Here is a 15,084-nt window from a genome sequence, read left to right on the forward strand (position 1 = left end):
GGGGCTCCAAAATCACTGCAGATTGTGACTGCAGCCATGATGTTAAAAGACGCTTACTCCTTGGAAGGAAAGTTATGACCAACCTAGAGAGCATATTAAAAAGAAGAGACATTACTTTGCCGACAAAGGTCCATCAAGCCAAGGCTATGGTTTTTCCAGTAGTCATGTATGGATGTGAGAGTCGGACTGTGAAGAAGGCTGAGCACTGAAGAATTGAGATTTTGAACGGTGGTGTTGGAGAAGACTCTTGAGAGTCCCTTAGACTGCAAGGAGATCCAACCAGTCCATCCTAAAGGAGATCAGTCCTGAGTGTTCATTGGAAGGACTGATGTTGAAGCTGAAACTCCAATAGTTTGACCTCCTGATGTGAAGAGCTGACTCATTTGAAAAGACCCCGATGCTGGGAAAGATTGAGGGCAGGCACAGAAGGAGATGACAGAGGATGAGATGATTGGAGGACATCACCGACTCAATGGACACAAGTTTGGGTAAACTCCGGGAGTTGCTGATGGACAGGGAGGCCTGGCGTGCTGCAGTTCATGGGGTTGCAGAGAGCCAGACACAACTGAGCAACTAAACTAAACTGAACTGAACACTATATATAAAGTATGCAACTGAACAGTTCCATTCCATTTTCAGATAGGTATGTGGGAGTTGGAAATATCTGACAAAAGTTATCTGAATGGTTCTATGAAGACTTACAAGATCTTCTAGAACTAACACCCAAAAAAGATGTCCTTTTCATTATATGGGATTGGAATGCAAAAGTAAGAAGTCTAGAAATACCCCGAGTAATGGGCAAATTTGGCCTTGGAGTACAGAATGAAGCAGGGAAAGGCTAACAGAGTTTTGTCAAGAGAATGCACTGGTCATAGCAAACACCTTCTTCCACAATACAAGAGAAGACTCTACACATGGACATCACCAGATGGACAACACCAAAATCAGATTGATTATATTTTTTGCAGCCAAAGATGGAGAAACTCTATCCAGTCAGCAAAAACAGGCCCGGGAGCAGACTGTGGCTCAAATCATGAACTCCTTATTGCCAAATTCAGACTTAGAAAGTAGGGAAAACCACTAGACCATTCAGGTATGACATAAAATCAAATGCCTTATGATTATACAGTGGAAGTGACAAATAGATTCAAGGGATTAGATCTGATAAACAGAGTGCCTGATGAACTATGGACAGAGGTTTGTGACATTGTACAGGAGGTAGTGATCAAGACCATTCCCAAGAAAAAGAAATGCAAAAAGGCAAAATGGTTGTCTGAGGAGGCCTTACAAACAGCTATGAAAAGAAGAGAAGCAAAGGAGAAAGGGAAAGATATACCCATTTGAATGCAGAGTTCCCAAGAATAACAAGGAGAGATAAGAAAGCCTTCCTCAGTGATCAATGCAAAAAATAGAGACAAACAATTGAACGGGAAAGACTAGAGATCTCTTCAAGAAAATTCGAGTTATCAAGGGAAGTTTTCATGCAAAGATGGGCACAATAAAGGACAGAAATGGTATGGATCTAATAGAAGCAGATGATACTAAGAAGAGGTGGCAAGAATATACAGAACTATACAAAAAAGATCTTCATGACCCAGTTAATCACGATGGTGTGATCACTCACCCAGAGCCAGACATCCTGGAATGTGAAGTCAAGTGGGCCTTAGGAAGCATCACTATGAACAAAGTTAGTGGAGGTGATAGAATTCCAGTTGAGCTATTTCAAATCCTAAAGATGATACTGTGAAAGTGATGCACTCAATACGCCAGCAAATTTGGAAAACTCAGCAGTGGCCACAGGACTGGAAAATGTCAGTTTTCATTTCAATCCCAAAGAAAGGCAATGCCGAAATACTGCACAACTGTACTCATCTCACATGCTAGCAAAGTATGCTCAAAATTCTCCAAGCCAGACTTCAACAGTACGTGAACCATGAATTCCAAATGTTCAAGATGGATTTAGAAAAGGCAGAGGAACCAAGATCAAATGCCAACATCCGATGGATCATCGAAAAAGCAAGAGAATTCCAGAAACAAACATCTATTTCTTCCTTATTGACTATGCCAAAGCCTTTGACTGTGTGGATCACCACAAACTGTGGAAAATTCTGAAAGAGATGGGAATACCAGACCACCTTACCTGTCTCCTGAGAAATCTGCATGCAGGTCAGGAAGCAACAGTTAGAACTGGACATGGAACAACAGACTGGTTCCAAATCAGGAAAAGAGTATGTCAAGGCTGTATATTGTCACCCTGCTTATTTAACTTATATGCAGAGTACATCACGAGAAATGCTGGACTGGATGAAGCACAAGCTGGAATCAAGACTGCCGGGAGAAATATCAATAACCTCAGATATGCAGATGACACCACCCTTATGGCAAAAAGTGAAGAAGAACTAAAGAGCCTCTTGATGAAAGTGAAAGAGGAGAGTGAAAAAACTGGCTTAAAACTCAACATTCAGAAAACTAAGATCATGGCATCTGGTCCCATCATTTCATGGCAAATAGATAGGGCAACAGTGGAAACAGTGAGAGACTTTATTTTGGGGGGGCTCCAAAATCACTGCAGATGGTGACTGCAGCCAGGAAATTAAAAGACACTTGCTCCTTGGAAGAAAAGCTATGACCAATCTAGAGAGCACATTAAAAAGCAGAGACAATACTTTGCTGACAAAGGTCTGTCTAGTCAAAGCTATGGTTTTTCCAGTGGTCATGTATGGATGTGAGAGTTGGACTATAAAGAAAGCTGAGCGCCGAAGAATTGATGCTTTTGAACTATAGTGTTGGAGAAGACACTTGAGAGTCCCCTGGACAGCAAGGATATCCAACCAGTCCATCCTAAAGGAAATCAGGCCTGAATATTCACTGGAAGAACTGATGCTGAAGCTGAAACTCCAATACTTTGGCCACCTAATGCAAAGAACTAGCTCATTTGAAAAGACCCTGATCTGGGAAATATTGAAGGAGGGAGAAGTGGATGACAGAGGATGAGATGGTTGGATGGCATCACTGACTCTGTGGACATGAGTCTGAGTAATTTCCAGGAGTTAGTGATGGACAGGGAGCCCTGACATGCTACAGTCCCTGGGGTCATAAAGAGTCGGACATGACTGAGAGACTGAACTGAACTGACAAAGGTTATATATAATTCCAGAGCACATGTTTTAAAATGTTGTTTTAAACTAGTAAGTGTGATTATATTTATTGAAGTTTGAATGTTAACATACACAATTAACCATATAATCTTGACAAAATTATCCTGGGGCAGGAGTTTGCAGCTCTGGGTTTAACCAGCAATCTATCACCAACCAACATGGGCAAGTAATTTTGTCCACTTTTGTAAAGTAACGAATTTTTCGTCTTGTCAAAATCAACTTAAAATGAGCTCAGTCTGTTTCAAGTACTCAATATATCCTGGAGGTGTAGTTAGCAAATAACATTCTATAAGAATAATTTTATAATTAATTAAAATTTACATTTAGAAAACCCCAGTTTCTTTACAAGTAAGAAGTTGTATGCTAAGACTTGGCATCTTAATTTACACATAACTCTCATGTAGTTCTCTGGAACTTAATAACAAAATAACATTTGAGCAATAAATAATATATCAAATGCTTTCTCTTCTTATAGGTCACAATTTAATATACATTCAATGTGTGCTACCTCTGAAAGTCCAAGTGAGATTTAAGATGACTCCCAGATATTTTAATTCCATGATATAAATTAATGGCTTCAGCAAATATTCTAATGTAACATTTCTCGTAACAAGAGTTCTTTCAACAGTCGATGAGTCCTAACCATGGCTGATATTAAAATAACGCTCTGGAGTAACATAATTTAAACCTGTCAAGTGGCTCAGATACTTCCCAAGGTAGGACAAGGATTAATTTCATTTAAAGCAATAAAACTTACGGCATCAACCAAAACTTCATAGAAATTATATGAGATTTGCTCTCTTACTCTAGAGTCAGAGATGCCCTTATCATAAGGGTCTCTATAAACTTCCTTCTCTGTCTGCTCCAGTCCTTACCTACAACCTATAGATGGCCTTTCCACTCACTAGGTATTTTAATATTTCCTCTCCTTAATGTGATATGTGTGCTAGCTTCAACAGATAAAAGAAAGCATTTGAGAGTTTTGCTTTGCTTTTTTATGAAAAGATGGCCTACAACCATTAACTATTAATATTATTCAGCATGCATATTGTGATTTCAAAACTTCCCAATTAAAAAAAAAAATCACAGTATGTCTTATACTGATGTGGATTAGTTCATGTCCAAAATATGTGCCTCTACTGCTTTAGACATTGTTGGCTGGAGTATATGTGCAATGTTTTTTGGGGGGCATGCGGAGGAGGTAGGAATGAGGGATCCTGGGAAAACGGCTGAGATTTCTTATTTTTAGGACCTCCTGCCTCTTTAAATCCTCAGGGTGTTTTGGTCACATTAGGACTCAAATCACAGTGGGGGTGGGGGGAGTGAAAGGGAAGGGGGATGCCCGTGAGTTCCTTTAACCTTATGATAGCTATCCCATAACTCTCTCTGGAATTTGACTCCTGTTCGAACTTAGGGAGCAATCAAAAGGCAGCCGTGCCCAACTCTCCGCCTGAGTTAAATGTTTTACTCTTTTCTATTAAAGGAATGTTTGTCTCTTAAGCCAAGATTCCAGCCTGTTTGTCCCTAGGCTGGAAAGGCTCTTCATTTACCCAGCTGTTTAGATTAAGCAGAGATAAGAGGCTGAAGGCCTGACCTCTCATTCACCCTCTACAGGAGCCCCTAAAGCACCTCTGTGAAACTTCATGGCTACATGAAGCCAGAGTGAAAACCACTAGTGTAGGATGGTCTTTCAGAGTCCTTCCAGGTCCCAAATCCTTGGATTCGACATAACCTGATAGTCAGTTTCTTTGGGTAACGTATGTCCTTCCTTATTTAGTATTTCAATATGGCTCCTCATATTCAACTGTGAGTGGTTACATTAGGGACCAAGTATCCAATACATCTACCATGATTTAGGGACACAGCTGTGGAGCAGACAGTGACACTGGCTCTCTCATCTGTGCAATTATTTGAAGTGACGGTCGGACCAGTATTATATCTCGGTGTTACAGCTCAGCTTTATTTGGCAAGCAAAAGAATAGTACACCCTCAAGGCAGAAGGGTGAGCTGACCCCAAAGGAGAGGCCTCAATCCATCTTGGCTTCTTCCTTTTATATGTTAGTCTCCTCCCCGCCCCCCTCCCTGCCCTGAGCCTGCCCTATATAAATTGGGCTAGCCAGGAGGGCTGTTTGTTTCACCTGAGGTTCTCACTCTGGTCCTCAGATTTTCTTTTGTTCCTGTTTTGTGGGCTTTTTCCTTTCTTTGTCTTTTAGCCACCGCCATTTTGGACTCCTTTTTCCTATTCTAACTATCGAACATTTCCCCCTCAAGAGATGGGAGGCCAAATTCTTTGGGAATAGGGGTGCCGAGGTCTCTCTAGCTACTTCCTACCGAACTGGGATGGTGAGGGGCTTTGGGCCTCCCCCTCTTGCTAGTCTCAAGCCTCAGAGTCCTTATAGTGGTATCCATCTAAGGGTGAGTGATATTTTTCATGGTCCAGTGTAGTTTTATATATCTTTGTTGAACTGTCACTGCATGTTGTAGCTTGTTGACAAAATGCATTAGGTAATTGATAATACATGGAGCAATCATAAGCAGCATCAATATGATGATAACAGGGATTAGTAGGAGCATAAGCCAACTCCAAATCCCCCCTCACCAGGAGAAGAAACCCCAGAGAGAGACTGTAGCCACCCTGAGAACTCTCCAGCTCATTCTTTGAAATCCGGTAGGATCTGAATGTTCTTCTTGAGGACTATGAGACTTTTTTTTTAACTTAGCTGGAGGTATTTACCCAGAAACAACACATCTCATTCAAGATGGCTCAAGTACCTCCTTGCTCAGGGATCAGGAGATCTATCTCCTGCCTGTTTTGGAGTACAACTCCTGCCAAGCTGTGTCAGCTCTTTAGAGCTATCCTTAGAAATCTTAGCCCCAGAAACTTGATTTTGGGGGTGTTCGTTAGAATGGCACTCATTCGTAGTCCTGAAGAGGTGTCTGAGCTCTCCAGGGGCTCACAGGTGTATTGAGTGTCCTCTTCTGTTTTCTTCCATGGCTTGACTTGTGAGTAGTGAATCCAGGAGTCATGTCCTGATACCTTGACTGCTGTGGGGGTAGAAAGTATTACAGGGTAGGAGTCCTTCCATGTGGGCTGGAGTTGAGCCTTTGGGGACCCATCTTTCCAGACTTTAATTAGGACTTGAGTCCCTGGAGCATATAGTGGTGACTCTTTAGAATCTTTCGGATCATGGTTGACACCCCACAAGTGGATATCCTGTTGGAATTGTGCAGCGGCCATGGTATAAGACCAGAGGGTCTAAGCCTCTGGGTCTAGGAAGAGGTCATTGAGATAAACAAAAGGTCTCCCATATAGCAACTCACAAGCACTAAGATGAACCTGTTCCTTAGAGGCAATACGGGTGTGGAAGAGAGCTATTGGTAAAGCCTCCTTCCATCCCATGGAGGTCTCCTGGGTTATCTTTTTTATCACTGATTTTAAGAATTGGTTGGCTCTTTCTACTTTTCCTGAAGACTGAGGCCTCCAGGAACAATGGAGATAATAAGTAATGCCCAAATCTTTAGAGACTCCTTGGGTGACCATAGAAGTAAATGATGTCCCATTGTCACTTTGAATGACCAGAGAAGACCAAATCTCAGAATGATTTCATGGAGCAGATTTTTTTTTACCACCTCCTCAGCCTTCTCAGTCTGAGTGGGAAAGCCTCCAATCCATCCTGTGAATTTATCTATCATGATTAATAAGTATTGATACCCTTGAGAAACTGGCATCTAGGTGAAGTCCATCTGCCAGTCCTCTCCTGGGTAGGTCCCATGCTGTTGGATGGGCTGGGCCAGCTGAGGTCTTTGAGTTCCTTGGAGGTTGTTTACTTGGCAAGTGGGATGAGAGGAGACCACTTGCCTTGTAGTCGTTTGGAAGCCTGTTCCTCTGAAGGACCTTTCTAGTAATCTTTGGAGGGCCTTCTCCCTAAATGAGTGATGGCATGTAAGGAGTTAACCAACTTCCATTGGAGGTTCCAGGCAGAAAAAGGAGTCCTTCATTTTGGAATCAACCCATATGATCCTCTTGAAAGCTCTCACTCTCAGCTTTAAGAGTCTCGCCTTCTGTATACGAAGGAATTTCTGGCAAATTAGTCTGTGGAACTAAGGTGGTAACCCCTATTAGGTCATTGTTCTGTAATGTTGCTCTCTTAGCTGCCTGGTCGGCTACTTGGTTCCCTCGTGCCACTTCCATGCTCCCTTTTTGGTGTCCTTTACAATGGGAGACTGAAACCTCAGTGGGCAGATGGACTGCCTCCAAGAGTCTAAGGATTTGATCACCATATTTGATTGGGGACCCTCGGGTGATCAAGTGGCCTCTTTCTTTTCAAACAGCAGCATGTACACGTAGCACCAGAAAGGCACACTTGGAGTCAGTATAAATGGCTACTCTTTTTCCTTTTCCCAGCTCTAAAGCTTGAGTCAGGACTATGAGGTCAGCCAAATGGGCTGAAGTACCTGGTGGCAAAGATTTAGCCTCTATGGTCTTGAAATTGGAGACTACTGCATATCTGGCTCTTCTTTTTCCATCCAAGACAAGCTGCTTCCATCAGTGTACCAGATTGCCTCAGGATTGGTCAGAGAATCTTCTGACAATCCCTCTCGGGGACCATTTCTAGGCAAGAGAGTCCTCGGGGGTAGGCAGGAGGGTAGCTGGGTTAAGAGCCTCACAAGGGAACATAGTCAGTCCTGGATTTTCCATCAGCATTACTTGATATCTGAGGATCCTTTGATCAGACATCCATAAATGGCCTCTCCCATTCAGGAGTTGTTCCACTTGGTGGGTGGTAAAAATAGCTAGTTTGCCCCAGAAGAGAGTTTTAAAGTATCTTCTATCAGGACTGCAATAGCTACAAGATTTTGAAGGCAGGGAAAGACCTTTTCCCAATAAGGGAGTAGGACACTCAGGGACCACCAGAAACTGGTGGGAAAATATCTGTCCCTCCCAGCAACAAAGTGCTCAGGTGAATCTTTTAGTAATCATTTTTCCTGTATCACCCAAAATGGTACAGGTCTGGGAGGAGAAGGCTCCAGAATAGGAGATCAGGACAGAGTATGTAGCCCCTGTGTCAACCAAGAAATTCTCGGACCTACCTGCCACGTCCAGTTGCACCTTTGGCTCCAGTCCTGTTAGGGTTACCTGTGACAGGCAGGCTGGCTGGAGCGGGTCACTTCAGTACTGTTGAACCATTGTGAGGGAAGGCTTGGCACTTGACCTTGAGGCTCTTGGGTCCTGAGGGCAGAGTGCCACCCGATGTCCCAACTGATGGCATTTGTAGCAAGCCATTGTAGGAGACTTGCCACAGTTTGGACACTCTGTGGCCCAATGTCCTGCCTGTCTACAGATTAGGCATTTGCCTTGTGCCTTGTCCTTTAAGGATTCAGGGTTTGCCATAGGGCTTCCCTAGAGGGCGGCCAGCATCTGGGCATGTCCTGTCTCTTCCCTTTTCTCCCTTTGCTGGGCCTTGACTTCCCTTTCCTGTTCTCTGTTATTAAATGTATCAGTGGCTGTCTGGACAATCTCATCTAAAGAGGCAACAGGGTCCTGCTGCTGTAGCTGTTCTAACTTTATCCCAATGTCTAATGTACATTGGGACAGGAATTTACCCTTTAAAATCACCTGTCCCTTGAAAGAGTCTAAAGTCCAGATTAGTAAACTTTTGGAGGGCCTCTTTTAGCCTTTCCAGCAAAGCAATGGAGTTCTCATCAGGCGCTTGAGTTACTGCTGAGACTGGGCACAGTCCCACAATTAATAGGCTTCCTTCTATTTCCACGGGTCGACTTCCTTAGGGGTGAGTCTTTCTGAGGCTTATCCTACCCAGTACTGTTGCAACCTGAGAGCCAGGTGTCCCTGGGTCCGGGTACAGATCTCCTGGCAGGTTGAGACATGACAACCTCCTGGAGATCTAATTCCTGTGCAGGTCGAGACATGTCGGCCTCCCAGGAATTGGGTCCCTGGGCAGGTCGAAGCATGTCAACCTCCTGGGACCCCTGGACTGGCAGATCCCCATGCAGGTTGAAGCATGACAACCTTCCGAGGACCAGATCCCTAGGCAGGTTGAGGCAGGGTGACCTGAAATCCCCAAGCTGGAGTTGGGTGTCCCAAGGTGTCCAGCGAGACTAGTGCTGGGAAGGATTAAGGGGTTGTAATCTTAACTCATTGCCAGTTTGTCCACAGCAGATGGACAAATAAAATAGATACCATGATATAAAGCAATCATAGTCTGTGCCCTGAGACTGGGAACCTGTCATAAGGCTTAAGAAACAGTCATAAGCCTCATCCTCTTATTGCTCTGAGGGAATATATATCACTGATTCCTCCCCTAGTCCTCCATAAGAGCAGTTTAGGGTGTTTCCAGTGGTAAACATTTCATTGTCATAGACCCACTCTAGGTAATAACAGGAGTAATGACAAAGGAGTGGGTTATCTGGTCCTGTTAGGGGTATTAAGAGTATTTTAATAATAAGTGGGGTGGAGTGATATTGCCTACAAGAGGGCAAGGTCCTGGTTGTAGGAGTTAGTAAATAGCTTAAGAACAAAGTGATAAGAGGCAACAGATCAGATGTTTCATAAAAGTGGAATGGAGATTTGATCCAGGTGTAGTTTGTAACTTTAAGAGGAGGGTGGTAAGGGTTTGGGCCCAAACGGCCTATAGGGCTAATTTCCAAACTGGCAAACATTGTTCCTGGAAGCCTGGTTGCCCTTGAAGGGATGCCACCAACAGATGGGCTTCTAGCAGGCATTGTGTGCCTGTCACTCACCCTAGTTGGTTCACTGAGAGATGCTGTTGTTGCACATGTTGTGGAAAACATGGAAGATGAAGGCCTGAATATCCAGAGGGATTGGATATTATACAGTATTTCCCTCCCAAGGGCCAGCTATTTTCTTGTTGTCCTGCCAGAAGATTGTAAAGGCAACATTGCGGGCCCGGACAGGGCTCAAGAAAAGAGCATGAAACAGGAGCTGAGGGGGCAGGGCACAGCTTTTGAAAGAATGACATAACTCAAGGGAATAACATAAACCAATTAAAATCAAACGGGTCCAAGATGGCAGACAAGTAAATTCAACTAAACCTTGATCCTCAATCTGCAAGCTAAAGACACAATCAGATGTGCCACGACAGTTCCAAGACACTATCAAAAGACCAAGGAGGGGGTGGTTCCCCAATTGTTGGAATGATCCTCCCACTCATTAGCATATGAAATCATCCAGCTTGCAAAAACTAACCACACCACTTTCCATGGCCTCTGCACTTACCTTCTATGATGGCCCACACTCTTGGCATGTGCTTTTTTCTGAACCCAAACAAGTCTACCTCTTAACTATTGCTGTGTCTCTCACTGAATTTTTTGCAATGAGACATCATGAACCTGAGCTTCATTAGGTCCTGAAACCCAATTTTAGGTGAACAGTTTTAAACACAACTTTCAGAAATGGAAAGATTATGGCCTGCCCAATACTTTGTAAGTGGTGGCATAGATGGAGAGAGGAGCTGAAGGACAGGAGGAAAAAGCTGTGGGAAAAACGTGCCAAGGAATCCCCTTCATAATCTGCCGGAAAATCTGCTAAATACCTGACTTGTGCTCACAGTTTTCATTGGCTTGATCCTTGGCACAAAGGAAATTAAGGACAGAAGAACCCCCACCCACTTGGGCAACAACTACTGCTGCTGCTGCTAAGTCGCTTCAGTCATGTCCGACTCTGTGCGACCCCATAGACGGCAGCCCACCAGGTTCCCCCGTTCCTGGGATTCTCCAGGCAAGAATACCGGAGTGGGTTGCCATTTCCTTCTCCAATGCACGAAAGTGAAAAGTAAAAGTGAAGTCGCTCAGTCGTGTCCGACTCTTTGCGACCCCATGAACTGCAGCCTACCAGGCTCCTCCGTCCATGGGATTTTCCAGGCAAGAGTACTGGAGTGGGGTGCCATTGCCTTCTCCGGGGCAACAACTACTAGGGCACAGCAGATAGTGGAGACTGTGAGACACACTGAGGAGTAGCCCCTTCCAGAGTCCCTCAATTGCACCCACTGCTGCTCGCCTGTTTGCAGGGGGTTCGAGGAAGCAAGAAATGAGAGATTGTAAAGGAATTAATATTTTCTTAGCCATATGTCCTTCCAGCCATAGGGGTGAGGACTTCCTACCCCAGCTGGAGGTCTTCTGGAATCTGAGACTGAGCCGCATGAGCTTTCTGCTAAGTTTATTTTTTCTGTCCCAGTTTCCAGCATGCTGGGCTTCTTATCACTTCCACCGCACTGGGTTTTCTTCACGTTCAGCTTCCACCACGTGAGCTTTTGCTGAGTTGGGCTTCTGCTGTGCTTGGCCTCTGCCTCGCAGGGGCTGAGCTGAGGTTGTTTCAGCCAGATTAAATCTGAGAAACGGCACCAGAGATGTTGGGGGAGTGTGTAACTTCCTCAGTTCTATCTCATCACAGCAAAAATTTGGAACAGCGGACCAGTGTCACAGCTCTGATACAGTTCAGTTTTATTCAGCAAGCAAAGGATAGTACTTGTTTCTACTTCTAGAAGTAGAAGGAAAGCATCTATTTCTGCTGTATTGATCACGTCAAAGCGTTTGACTGTGTGGATCACAACAAACTGTGGAAAATTCTTCAAGCGATAGGAATATCAGATGGGAATACCAGACTCCCAAGAGATGGGAATACCAGATGACCTTCTTGCAGGTCAAGAAGCAACAGAACCAGACCTGGAACAATGGACTGGTTCCAATTTGGGAAAGGAGTACATGAAGGCTGTATATTGTCACCCTGCTTATTTAACTTATATGCAGAGTACATCATGCAAAATGCCAGGCTGGATGAAGCATAAGCTAGAATCAAGATTGCCAGGAGAAATATCAGTAACCTCAGATATGCAGATGGCACCATCCTTAAGGCAGAAAGTGAAGAGGAACTAAAGAGCCTCTTAATGAAAGTGAAGGAGGAGAGTGAAAAAGTTGGCTTAAAAAACTCAACATTCAAAAAACTAAGATCATGGCATCCAGCCCCATCACTTCATGGAAATAGGTGGGGAAACAATGGAAACAGTGGCAGACTTTATTTTCTTGGGCTTCAAATCACTGCAGATGGTGACTGCAGCCATGAAATTAAAAGACGCTTACTCCTTGGAAGAAAAGCTATGACCAATCTAGACAGCATATTAAAAAGCAGAGACGTTACTTTGCTGACAAAGGTCCATCTAGTCAAAGCTATGGTTTTTCCAGTAGTCATGAATGGATTTGAGAGTTGGACTATAAAGAAAGCTGAGCACCGATGAATTGATGCTTTTGAACTATAGTGTTGGAGAAGAGTCTTGAGAATCCCTTGGACAGCAAGGAGATCCAACCAGTCCATCCTAAAGAAAATCAGTCCTAAATATTCATTGGAAGGACTGATGCTGAAGCTGAAACTCCAATACTTTGGCCACCTGATGGGAAGAACTGACTCACTGGAAAAGACTCTGATGCTAGGAAAGATTGAAGGCAGGAGGAGAAGGGGACAACAGAGGATGAGATAGTTGGATGGCACCACCAACTCACTGGATATGAGTTTGAGCAAGCTCCAGGAGTTGGTGATGGACAGGGAAGCCTGACGTGCTGCAGTCCATGGAGTCACAAAGAGTCGGACAGAATCGACTGACTGAACTGAACTGAGGTGTGGGAGCGGGCTGACCCCAAAGGAGAGGCCTCAATCCATCTTGGCTTCCTCCTTTTATACATTTGTCTCCTACCCGCCTAACCTGCCCTATGTAAATTGGGCTAGCCAAGAGGGCTGTCTTTTTTTTCACCTGAGATTCTCACTCTGGTTCTCAGATTTTCTTTTTTTTTCATTTTCATGGACTTTTTCCATTCTCTTTCTTTTAGCCACTGCCATTTTGGACTCCTTTTTCCTATTCTGACCACCTAACACTAATACATGAATATAGGTAAATAGAAAGGATTTGCTCTGTTGAATAAGGTAGAAAATTTGCATATTCTTTTGCATTAAGATCAAGATGACCCCCACTGATAGATACATTAATGGTGCCTTGTCCTGAATTTATTAATCCTTGTAACCAGACCCAACATATTTGGAGCCAATACTGCCCTCTGGCTGCCAATTTGAATTAAATCCTTATAGAACTAGATCTACAGTTCTTCATGAAGAAGCACCTTCAGTTTAGGAACTGAAAATTTTTGATAGTATTTTCTGAGAGTTCCTCAGAGTCAGGAAGTCAATTCTCTCTTTGTACTATCCTGACAGTGGAGCACTTTTAAAGGACTTCATCTCAATTCTCTATTTCAAGCACTTGATATTCCCAAGGAGAGGGAATTTTGGTCAAAGAATCACATTCCATAAAAATAAAAATAAACAAACTTCATAGAAAATAACAATGAGACAAATCCTCTAACCAGCATCTCTGGCTTTCACATGTTTTTGCATAATGAAAGGGCTAATATAACATAACAAATCCTAAACTGTTTTCACAGGGAGTGGAAAAAAGATGTGTAAAAGTATGCTCTGTCTTGCTTCCTTCTGTTCACAATGTATCTAAATAAAACAAATGGTGTTCTTGCTCTTTCTGTCTGTTTCCCAATCTGTTTGGATAGTAGCCACCATTCCGCAGCCAACCATAATATCTGACACTTCCTGACATCATGAAAGCCACCATCTGTCTGTCACCAAAACCCTGTACTTTTTAAAGACTACTTGGCTTGATCCTTAATGAAGCTTCACGTTGAATGCACAGATCAGTTTAGAAGGGGTACAGGGAATAATTGACACAAGGAAAATACATAAAATCACGTTTTCATTAGATTCTGTCTGAAAAACACAAAATGAAATATTAAGGCCCCTTTGCAGGCAGAAAAGGTTGGTTTAGTTTCAATTGTGTTTCATTTCCGATTTGCCTGTGAAAGTTTAGACAGGGCTGGACACCAAGAATAAACCTCAACTAAAACCTAAGCTTTAAATCCAATATTTTCAGTCTTGTAAAATTAAACAGTTAGACATGACTTTGCAGTGTGTATATTTGAGCTATGGAAAAAAGAAGAAGAAAATCCATCAATTACTTTTCCAAGGCTTGAGAAAATCATGCCATTTAAAATTGAATCAACTTCTTATTTAACACCTGAGCGATTATCCAGGAAACAAAAGAAGACTCTGTATGTCTTCACTTGTAAATGTCACAGGTGAACACAAACAACCGAGTGCTGCCAACATCAAGTCTCTCTTTGTTTTATTAAACTATTGTACCTCTATGTGTGCAACAAGGGACTACATTAATAAGGGAGACTAAGGAAGAATATTTTCCTCGGTGATATTTTCTTGCTGAAAAAGTAAAGCTTTCCAGGAAGAAGACAGAATAACAAGTCTCATAGACAAATTTCATTAGTGTACTCCATTGAGGAGCTGATTTTTGACCAATTCTTTTTTTCTCTCGTCATCCCAGGATGCTTCCTATGTTTCCTTTAACAGTCTCATAAATTCAAGCTGTGTGAAGTCATAGAATTTCCTCTAGCAATCAAAAAGTATATATATATATGTACATACATACATAATATACACACAGCCTATACTTAAATATATGTACAAGTGTGTATGGCCTGTGTATATAAATATACAGAGAGAGAAAGACAAAAAGAGAAAGATATTACATTTTTTATAGTCTCGAGCAGCAAAGCATAAGTTTGAATCTTAAACTGGGCAAAAAACTACTTATGAAGGTGCGTGTTAAAAGTCCTTGTGGGAGTTGAAGTTGCATTCCTCCAGAAAATATCTTAGTAAAATAAGATGTATTAAGTGTTTATTCTATGCCAGGTAAAAGGTCAAGCAATTCATACTTGTTATTTTGTTTGACTCTATAGTAGGTACTGATGTTATCCCATTTTGTTGAAGAGGAAACTGAAGTCTAGAGAAGGTAACTAACAACCAAGAGCCCATAGCTGCTAAGTG

The 15,084-nt window shown here is 42.8% G+C and overlaps 1 long non-coding RNA gene across 1 annotated transcript in view; it reads right to left on the reverse strand.

The window, feature by feature from the left end:
* Positions 1–5,348: 5,348 nt before the first annotated feature.
* LOC145522344 (uncharacterized) overlaps positions 5,349–15,084 on the reverse strand; it is a 144,389-nt gene continuing 134,653 nt past the window's right edge. The window contains exon 6 of the long non-coding RNA XR_014065991.1: positions 5,349–8,388. This is a non-coding gene — a long non-coding RNA (uncharacterized LOC145522344). The remainder of the gene's footprint in view (positions 8,389–15,084) is intronic.

Source organism: Giraffa tippelskirchi, chromosome 10, assembly GCF_054371585.1.
Source record: "Giraffa tippelskirchi isolate mGirTip1 chromosome 10, T2T-mGirTip1v1.2.pri, whole genome shotgun sequence".
Lineage (NCBI taxonomy): Eukaryota > Metazoa > Chordata > Mammalia > Artiodactyla > Giraffidae > Giraffa > Giraffa tippelskirchi.